This window comes from Phyllobates terribilis, unplaced genomic scaffold, assembly GCF_046119375.1.
Source record: "Phyllobates terribilis strain yellow unplaced genomic scaffold, ASM4611937v1 Scaffold_37__1_contigs__length_12642776, whole genome shotgun sequence".
Lineage (NCBI taxonomy): Eukaryota > Metazoa > Chordata > Amphibia > Anura > Dendrobatidae > Phyllobates > Phyllobates terribilis.
This window is the reverse complement of record NW_027362797.1, coordinates 4,779,697-4,790,699: the sequence shown is the minus strand read 5'-3', so window position 1 is coordinate 4,790,699 and position 11,003 is coordinate 4,779,697.

The window sequence follows — 11,003 nt, the reverse complement described above, 5'->3', positions numbered from 1 at the left end:
TTGTCGTGGCTGGATCTTCCAGCATGACAATGACCTGAAACACACAGCCAGGACAACTAAGGAGTGAGTCCATAAGATGCATTTTAAGGTCCTTGAGTGGCCTAACCAGTTTCCAGACCTGAACCCAATAGAAAATCTTTGGAGGGAGCTGAAACTCAATGTTGCCCAGCCACAGACCCAAAGTATGAAAGATCTAGAGAAGATCTGTATGGAGGAGTGGGCCAAAATCCCTGATGCTGCAGTGTCTGCAAACTTGATCATGAACTACAGGAAACGTCTGATCTCTGTAATAGCAAAGAAAGGTTTCTGTACCAAAAATTATGTTCTGTTTTTCTGTATCAAATACTTATTTCATGCAATAAAATGCAAATTAATTAAGTAAAAATCATACAATGTGATTTTCTGGATTTTGTTTAAGATTCTGTCTCTCACAGGTGAAGTGAACCTATGATTAAAATTACAGACCTATCCATTCTTTGTACGTGGAAAAACTTACAAATTGGCAGTGCATCAAAAAATTTAGTTTTCACTTTTTTTTACCATGTTATAAGGAGTGTCTTATTTAATATTTTTTGCATAGTTTAGGCCTAATTCCATGGCCTAACCCACATTATAAACAATGTATTTGGTAAATTGTTTTTCCTAGTTGATAGTGAGGAGTAGAGGGGCCCAAGAGGTGAGCAGTACAGGATTTTTAAACTTTTTTTTTAACCTTTTGATGGCCCTTTACGGTTCAGGAAAATGTTGCCCAGCGGCTGTCATATTGCTGAAACTGCCTTTAAGCGAATTAGAAAAAATCCACATTTTGGCGAATGCAAATTTTTGTAAAATTTGAGCAGAATGTATAGAAAGTCTTTTATCATTATTTTACAACATTGAGCATTATTGGATAAAAGGCATTTTATAAAAGTGGAGTATAACAAGCTTCTACTACTGCAGTAAGTGCTTTCTAGGATATAATGGTACAGTATCAATAGGAAGAAATGCTTCCAGCCAAAATAAGGCAAATATACAATCCGATAGACACAGTACAGCAGATTTATATTTAGTACTAGCTGTACCCGGCCACACGTTGCTGTGGCTCATTCTGGTTAAATGGAAAAGAATGAAAAGAGAAAGCGCACGTTTCTAAAATATTTAATTTCACAATGTTTGTGGGTATACAATATTTTTTGCTGTTCCATTGCCTGTGTAGATATAGAGATTACACACATGCGTGTATTCGAATGAAACGTTGTGTCAAAATTTCAAAGCAATCGGTGAAGAACTTTCGGAGATTTAAGATTTTGAACAAACGAACATTTCCATTTTCATTTATATAGATTAGAAGATCAAGTCTAAAATGGGCACAAGAAAAAATCAGATAAATGCAGTACATCTGAAAAACACCTGCCAGCTGTGCCAATTTATATAGTAACTATTGTGTACCTTATTCAAACTATAGTAAAAGTTTAAGGCCCAATTCATTAAAACTGGAGTTTTTCCCACAAGTCTTAATGAAAGGTGTACTGGAGTAAGATGCACCAAATTCATTAAGTGGCACGCTCCACTTAATGAATTTGATGCATTTTACAAGTCATATGTTCCTTGCCAGAACTGTTACCCCTGGCTGAACTACATTTCTGGTATAATTTACACCATGTTTGTGAGCCAAACTATGATTAATTTGATAGGAGAGCATCGCAACACGCAATTCTGCATAAACTCTGCCCACTTTGGCAGAGTCATTCATGGTCTAGTGTAAAAATGCTGAAAGCTTCTAAAATTTTACATGCCAAAAGTTTGTCACATTTCAAGGAGTTTTTCAATAGAAAACTGTTTAATGAATCAGGACCTAAAAGTCTTTACTTGGACCTTGATATTAATGGGCTATTCTTTTTAGAGATCATCAATATCATATCGGTACTAGTCTAAGGCTATGTTCACACAGAGTTTCAGGAATTTGTAGACCATATGTTTTTCAATGGAAATAGTTTCAGGAAACTTTCCTTTCTTGGGAAGTTTTTGGAGGAGATTTTCTTTTCCTGAAACGGTTTTGAAGAGTTTTGGAAGAGGTTCCTTACTGCATTAGAGAAAGGGAAAATTCCTCCTGTGGACCACGAATGTCATTAGGGTTTTAAGTGCTCACTCTGCCTTGGACATCAACTAGAGTAAATGGGTTTTATTATCAATTCATGAAAATGTGGCACCCCAGGGGTCTGGTTTCCACAGTAATGTAATGTTATGTCTGAGAGCAGGTGGGAGGTCCTTTGGTCAGGGATCCTGTGCATGCCACACCTCCTGCCCAGTCTTGGGAGGGGAAGAACTTCCCCTATATAAACCCGGGGCTGAGGCAGGGTTAGGAGTCAAGGAGAGTAGAGACGAGAAACAGTCATAGGAAGAAACAGCAGAAGCTCAGTGGGAGCAATACTACTACGAGTCAGGGGCTGGCAGCTGCAGAGCTCGCCCTGACTGAGAAGCTTTCTTACCGGACCCGGCGTCCGAGGCTGTGGGGACTAACTCTTACCCAGCAGCAGAAGCCGACCGGCAGGGGATTTCAGGTCCTCAGGCCCAGAAACCCGAAGGCAAGGTCACACGCGTGGGACCAGCACCGCCATCGTGGAGCGGAAGCCATTAGAAGGCCCCGAGTCACCGGCCATACGGGTGAGCACCACACGGCACACTCAGGGACGTGGGCTACTTATATCCGCTTCTAGCAAGGTAGCCAGAAGAGTACAGTCAGTTTGGGAGGCCTACAACTCCGCCTGGCCAGGGGAGATCCCATCTGCTCAAGGACTGACCAGGCCCCGTTCGCTAGCAAGTACTCCGGGAGGGTCTATCGTTGTTACCAGTAAAGACCCTGAATTACACCGCACCGTCTCTGAGTGGTTCCTGCTACCCCCATCTTCCACGTCGGCTGCCCTGAGGCCATACCCCTCCCGTTGGGGGTTATACTATCACGCTGCACAATTCTACACCGGCCTCAGCGGTCTGCCCTGCAGCGGCAGCTCCATAGCTGCAAATCAACGGGTGACGTAGTCGACACTCAAATAACACCTATCAAGACTGCCACACACTGAGTTTGACTCCCTGGGCACGGACCGGGTCCCCGCCACTCGGAGACTACAACCCTCATCTGATCCGGTTCCGGGTAAGCCCCCGAGCGCGAGACGCTGCGCGACACAGCAGGCCCAGGGGCGCGTCAACTTAGTCGGCAGGATTTCGTGCCCGCAACCACCGGGTACTGCGTGCCTGAAAAAGAAACTTTCAAACTCACCTGTGGTGAAGATTCCCGCCATCCGGCGCCATTTTCAGCCTTCTTCCCGCCATCTGTGAAGATTCCCGCCATCCGGCGCCATCTTCAGCCTTCTTCCCGCCATCCGTGGAGTTTTCCCGCCGTTGGACGCCATCTTGAGGACGCCGCGCGGGAAGAAGAGGGGCGTGGACTCCGAAAAGCCCGCGAGAACTGAAGCCCCGCCTCACGTCCGGACGTTGCGTAAGGTCCTGGAAGGAGCCCAGCAGACGCCGACGTCACCGGAGCGCGACGGAAGGTCCTCAACCCTGACGATCCACTGCGGAGCCGCGGCCTACAGAAGAGGATCATCGCAAGGTAGGCCACGGTCCACTAGGGGGGAGAAGGATGTCGGATACGGAGGAGAGCTTCACCGCTTCAACCCCCGCCAGCGCCACCGCTGTCGCGGTCATGCCTTTCACCATGCCCTATATCCCGGGGGCAGCCTGGCTACCCCAGTACTCAGGGGAGTCACATACCCTGCAGGACTTTAGAGAAAGGCTGGATAGCCTCTTCCAGGTGTACCCCCTCACAGAAGAGCAAAAAGTGAGCATCCTGGTGGCCCAATTAACCGGAGCAGCCCGAAGGGAGGTAAAGTCCTGGCCACCTGGGGGGAGGACTGTCGCAGGGATACTAACCCGGCTGAGGGACACCTTTGATACCCGCACCTCAGCCGAGATCAAGCTTAGATTCTACGGGTGCAAACAGCGGGCCCATGAGAGTATAAGGGACTATGCCCTGAACCTACAAGAGGCCCTGAGAGCCGTTAAGCAGACCGACCCTGACGGCGTGGGAGACGAGGACAGGCTGTTGACTGAACAATTTATAGAGGGTTTATATTGCAATGCCCACCGAACCCAGTTGCGGGCAATGGCCCTACAGGACCCTCATCTGGGATTTGCACAGTTCAAGGACAGAGCCATCCGGGTGCTCCGAGAACCGGCACCGGATGGCGTTGTGACCCACAGGCGCCCAGCTATCACTTACCACCAGGAGGCGGCGCCCTTGTTGGCAGGGCCTGTAGGGGCTGATGCGCAGGCTTTGAACAATGACCCGGCTCCAAACCTGCACCATCAGGTCCAAGAGCTAGCTAAAAGCGTTGCTGCGTTAACCCGAACTGTGCAGTCTTTACAGGCTTCCACTCCAGGGAAGATCCAGCTGGCATCCGGACCGGAGAACATCCCGTGGCGTCGACCAAGGAGGACCCCACCGGCCAGAGGAAGACCCAGTGACCGGTACAACGAGGACGGACGACCCATCTGCCGCCGCTGCAATCAACCCGGACATATGGCAAGGTACTGTCCTTTAAACTGGCACCACCTGGTGGTAGAGGGCCAACCCCCAGGAAAAAGACCACCAGGCCCATCGAACTGGCGCGACAAATATGTCGGAGGGCGTCCAGTCTTGCCTGTGGTACTGGATGGCATCCCTATGAGTGCCCTACTGGACACCGGGTCACAGGTCACCACCATCCCGTACGTGCTCTTCAAGCAGTACTGGAATGACTCGGATATAACCCGCTACCCTGACGACGACTTGAGTATCATCGCCAGCAATGGTCAGCCCGTGCCACAGATCGGATTTAAAGAGGCGACCATTAAAATTGGTAGAGTCGAACTGGCAGCACAGGGACTGATTATTGTAGACATTGACAAACACGAGAGTCACCCAAAGATAACGCTAGGAACTAATGTAATTGAAAATTGTCTTACAGAGGTGATTTTCCTTTTACAACAGGTTGCCAAGAACGCCAGCTCCGGCGAGCAGCGAGTGCTCCAGAAAGAGATCCGGGCACTGATGCGACGGCAACAGGTGGAACTCTCCGGCGGTGAGATTGGTAGCGTAAGAATGTGTGACCCTTTCCCTATTGCCATGCCCCCAAAAAGTGAAATGATGATTTGGTGCCGGGCAGCTATTGGTCCGAGAGGTAGGGATTACCAGGCAATGGTAGAACCAGTTTACTCAGACAGTAGGCCCACCATTTTGACAGCACGGGGGGTGGTTAATGTACACCATGGGAGGGTGCCCGTTCGCCTAATAAATATCGGGAAGAGGGAAGTATACCTACCCCGGTATGCCACGCTAGCCAAATTATATACCATCAACCAAAACTCTATACAGTCTGTGGAACCCTTGCCTCCATCTCACCCGGAGGAAGGTAACGGCTCTAAGAAAGTAATGGAGGATTGGTGTCAGCAACTACACTTGGGAACTGACTCCACTCCCTCCCACCAGAAACAGGGAGTCTACCGGGTGGTTCAAGAGTATGAGAGAGTGTTTAGTAAACACCCGTTAGACTTCGGGCGAGTTAAGGGGGTAGAACACCGCATCCCCACGGGAGATCATCCTCCCATAAAAGAGAGGTATCGACCCGTACCCCCTGCACATTACCAACACGCCAAGGGGATGCTTAGAGACATGAAGGAGGCTGGGGTAATCCGGGATAGCTGTAGCCCCTGGGCAGCCCCACTAGTTTTAGTCAAAAAGAAAGACAACACTATGAGGATGTGTGTAGATTACCGGAAAATCAATCGTATCACACACAAGGATGCGTACCCTTTACCAAGGATAGAGGAGTCTTTGGCTGCTTTAAGATCTGCTAACTTCTTCTCTACCTTGGATCTCACTAGCGGGTACTGGCAGGTTCCTGTAGCAGAGGCGGACCGGGAGAAGACCGCATTCACCACCCCGATGGGACTTAGCGAGTTTACCTGTATGCCGTTTGGACTTTGTAACGCACCCGGAACCTTCCAACGATTAATGGAATGCTGTCTGGGACACAAAAACTTCGAGACGGTCCTGTTGTACCTGGACGATGTCATCGTATATTCCAAGACTTATGAGGACCACCTGAAACATCTGGCGGAAGTGTTCGAAGCCCTGGCAAGTTACGGCCTGAAAGTGAAACCCTCTAAGTGTCACCTCCTGAAGCCAAAGGTGCAGTACCTGGGACACGTGGTGAGCGCTGACGGAGTGGCTCCCGACCCTGATAAGATCACCGCAATTAAGGAATGGCCAAGTCCCTCCAGTATAAAGGAAGTGCGGCAGTTCCTTGGGTTGGTAGGCTATTACCGCAGATTCATCCCCGGTTTCACCAAAAAGGCAGCTCCTATGCAGGACCTCCTGATAGGCCAGTCCCGGAAGGCCAAGAACCAGAAGCCGCCCTTCAGATGGGAGAAGTTAGAAGAAGAGTCCTTCCGCCAGCTGAAGATGGCCCTCACGGGGGATGAAATCCTGGCGTACCCCGATTACAGCCAGCCCTTTATCCTCTACACTGACGCAAGTAACATCGGGCTAGGAGCTGTGCTGTCCCAGATCCAGCAGGGGAAAGAACGAGTAATCGCTTACGCCAGCCGAAAACTGCGACCCACCGAGAGAAACCCGGAGAATTACAGCTCCTTTAAGCTAGAGTTCCTGGCAGTGGTGTGGGCAGTCACCGAACGCTTTAAGCACTACCTCGCTTCTTCCCGGTTCATCGTGTACACGGATAACAACCCGTTGACACACCTGGACACAGCAAGACTCGGTGCCCTAGAGCAGAGATGGATGGCTCGTCTGTCCAACTACGAGTTCACAATCAAATACCGGGCAGGACGCTCCAATACCAACGCGGACGCCCTGTCCAGGATGCCAAATCTACCGGACGTAGGAGAAGATCCAGAGGAACTGGAAGAAGTCGAACTCCCTGCGTTCCACCGTCATGGGACTATCCAGTGTTCCCACCGGGTAGGGAGTAAGCAAGCCGCTACGTTTAACCCCTTGCCTCACTACAACTGGGCGGAAACGCAAGACAGCGACCCTGCCGTCCGGCTGGTAAAGGAGATGCTGACTCGGCCAGAGGCTCGCCTTGACCCAGACGCTCCGGAGGAAGCCAAGCAACTGTGGGCAGAAAAGAGTAGACTGTTCCTTTACAAGGGGAAGTTGTGCCGCAGAATGGTTAACTCCCGGACGCATGAACTAATCTGGCAAGTAGTGGTGCCACGAAGAGACGCAGCCATGGTGATGGAGGCATACCACGACGGGGCTGGACACTTCGGATGGAAGAAGCTGGAGTTCCTGCTGCGCGAGCGGTTCCACTGGGTAGGCATGAGGGGAACCATCGAGAGGTGGTGCAGAGACTGTGGCCCGTGCAACCTAAGAAGGAAGGACCGTGCCAGCCAGAAGACTCCCCTGCAGTCCATCGTCACCAGGCAGCCGTTGGAACTGGTAGCCTTGGATCATGTAAAACTGACCCCAAGCAGAAGTGGCTACGTCTACGCACTAACAATCGTGGATCACTACTCCCGGTTCTTGGTTGTCGTCCCCGTCAAGGACTTAACAGCTCGAACAGCAGCTAGAGCCTTCCAGCAGCATTTCTGCCGTCCACACGGGTACCCGGACCAAGTGTTGACAGACCAGGGACCTGCCTTTGAAGCGGAGGTCTTCCAAGAATTCTGCACTCTGTATGGCTGCCGGAAGATAAGGACGACACCCTATCATCCGCAAACTAATGGACTTTGTGAGAAAATGAACCAGGTGGTAATGGATCTTCTGAAAACGTTGCCCCTGGAAGAACGCGGTCTGTGGCCTGAGAAGCTGCCCGATCTGGTGGACCTATACAACCACATCCCGGTAGGTTCCACCAACTGTACCCCGGCTTACCTAATGAGGGCGAGACCTGGTAAGTTACCTGTTGACCTGGAAATGGGAGTCCTGACACCCGAGGACACTTCACCAGAAGCAGACTGGGACACAGAGAGGCAGCAGCAGTACCGGAGAGTACAGGAGAGCGTGGAGCGAAGTCTCTGTCAGGCTAGGGAAAGACAAGAGAAAACTTACAACCAGTATGCTCCCGCTGTTCCCCTGGTACCCGGAGAGCAGGTCTTGAAGAGAAAAAGACGGCTCCACAAGTTGGACGACCAGTGGTAGAAGGACCCGTACACCGTACTGCCCTCAAGCCACGACAACCCAAAGGTCTGTACCATCAGTAAAGACGGAGGTGAAACCACAACCATTGTATCCCGGGATCACCTGAAGAAGTGTCCCGAACAGCTACGGAACCCTGAAGAGGAACAAGAAGACCCTCGACCCGTAGAGGAAAGGGAAGACATGGTTAGTACTGTGCTCGGAGACTTCCCTCGGTCTTGGACTCAAGTCAATGGCGCAGTTGTGGTACCCGTACTCACCTTCCTCCAACCCGCATCCCAAGCACCTACGGAGCGACAGGTAGAGCTGGAAGAGCAGCTGGTCCAGGAGGCAGAAGACTCCACACAAGCAGAACAGGAGGATCAACCCTCTGCTTATAGTGAGCCTGCCGTACCCCTAGTGAGCCAAAGAGCCGGTAGACAGCTGCCCAGTTTACCCTTGACAGCTCCTACACCCTGTAGTTCAGGGCTAGACAGTCAGCTCCGTAGGTCCACTAGGGCCACTAGAGGCCAGTTACCCGCACGTTGGAGGATTTGAAATGTATAAGTTGTTTTATTTGTGGTTACCTGTTTTTCTTATTGCTTGTGTATAATTATGTGTTTCTAGTTGTTTATAGGAGTCTTTGGTGGATTTACCGGGAATCCTGTGTACATAGTTGGAGCGTAACCCAGGACAGACTAAAGACTGTTAAGGACTCGGGGCAGAACAGACCCCTACCTGGTTACGTCTCCCTGTTTTGGTGAAATGGACACCTTGCTTTCTTCAAAGACTGCACCCGGTTACAGATATCCGTGACCACCTTTATGTGTTTCTTCTTATTGTACTATTATTGTTGTTATATCTTGTTATGTTTTTCTAAAATATGTTTAGTCCCGGAGTACTAAATTTCACTAGGGGGGAATGTGGCACCCCAGGGGTCTGGTTTCCACAGTAATGTAATGTTATGTCTGAGAGCAGGTGGGAGGTCCTTTGGTCAGGGATCCTGTGCATGCCACACCTCCTGCCCAGTCTTGGGAGGGGAAGAACTTCCCCTATATAAACCCGGGGCTGAGGCAGGGTTAGGAGTCAAGGAGAGTAGAGACGAGAAACAGTCATAGGAAGAAACAGCAGAAGCTCAGTGGGAGCAATACTACTACGAGTCAGGGGCTGGCAGCTGCAGAGCTCGCCCTGACTGAGAAGCTTTCTTACCGGACCCGGCGTCCGAGGCTGTGGGGACTAACTCTTACCCAGCAGCAGAAGCCGACCGGCAGGGGATTTCAGGTCCTCAGGCCCAGAAACCCGAAGGCAAGGTCACACGCGTGGGACCAGCACCGCCATCGTGGAGCGGAAGCCATTAGAAGGCCCCGAGTCACCGGCCATACGGGTGAGCACCACACGGCACACTCAGGGACGTGGGCTACTTATATCCGCTTCTAGCAAGGCAGCCAGAAGAGTACAGTCAGTTTGGGAGGCCTATAACTCCGCCTGGCCAGGGGAGATCCCATCTGCTCAAGGACTGACCAGGCCCCGTTCGCTAGCAAGTACTCTGGGAGGGTCTATCGTTGTTACCAGTAAAGACCCTGAATTACACCGCACCGTCTCTGAGTGGTTCCTGCTACCCCCATCTTCCACGTCGGCTGCCCTGAGGCCATACCCCTCCCGTTGGGGGTTATACTATCACGCTGCGCAATTCTACACCGGCCTCAGCGGTCTGCCCTGCAGCGGCAGCTCCATAGCTGCAAATCAACGGGTGGCGTAGTCGACACTCAAATAACACCTATCAAGACTGCCACACACTGAGTTTGACTCCCTGGGCACGGACCGGGTCCCCGCCACTCGGAGACTACAACCCTCATCTGATCCGGTTCCGGGTAAGCCCCCGAGCGCGAGACGCTGCGCGACACAGCAGGCCCAGGGGCGCGTCAACTTCATTAGACAATTATGGGAAGATTTACAGATTTTACTAGAAAAAAATATAGTTCGGAAAATTTAGAGATAATTATCACATTGAGGATACAAGTGTGGTATCACTTAACACTATATGGTTAATTAGGAAAGTAAGACAGAAGATATTAGTGTGGTTTAAGATGCTGTTATCTAATGCAGATAGAATAGTCCTGATTAAGATGATGGTCTTTCGCTTCTAGTTCTATATATATTAAGAGTCTGCCTGATATGAGTAAATAAGAGAATTTTTAGATTCATGAAAATGCTTTTAAACAACCTGATTTTAGGTTGTCAGAGGGTGAGAATAAAAAGACAATATCTTCTGAAGTCTGAGTGAGACTGATGCTTCACCGGCCATTTTCTCCACAGATATTTCTGGCACCTAATTACTTGCGGCATAAAATTTCAGGAATTTTAATTTGGAAAGATTTCTGCTCAATAAGACCAAATGGGGCGTTATAGTCCATGTATGAATTATTAGAATCAGAGATGTTGATTTATGTGAATATAGAAGATGGACAATATTCATGGAATTGTACTTTGGGATCTTTAAAGAAGATATTAAATATTATCACGACAATTGAATTAACCCCCTTATGGGACAATATAAATATACAAGAATTTGTTAAGATACAAAACACAAGGTTTTTGAAGAGAATTGGTTTTATTTGGTTAAACATTTAATCAATGAAGGGGAGTTGATGCCATTTAATGTGTTGGAGAAAAAGTTAAGTAAAGTGATTGATTTTGACATTGTCACATTCATCATGCGGTGAAGAGTATGAAGAATTCAAATAATTTTCACATTGCCTCTCATAGAAAAATGGATTATTTGTTGATTAGTTGGAACTGTAAAAAAGAATCTATGAAATATTTATAAATTGATATATAATATACAATA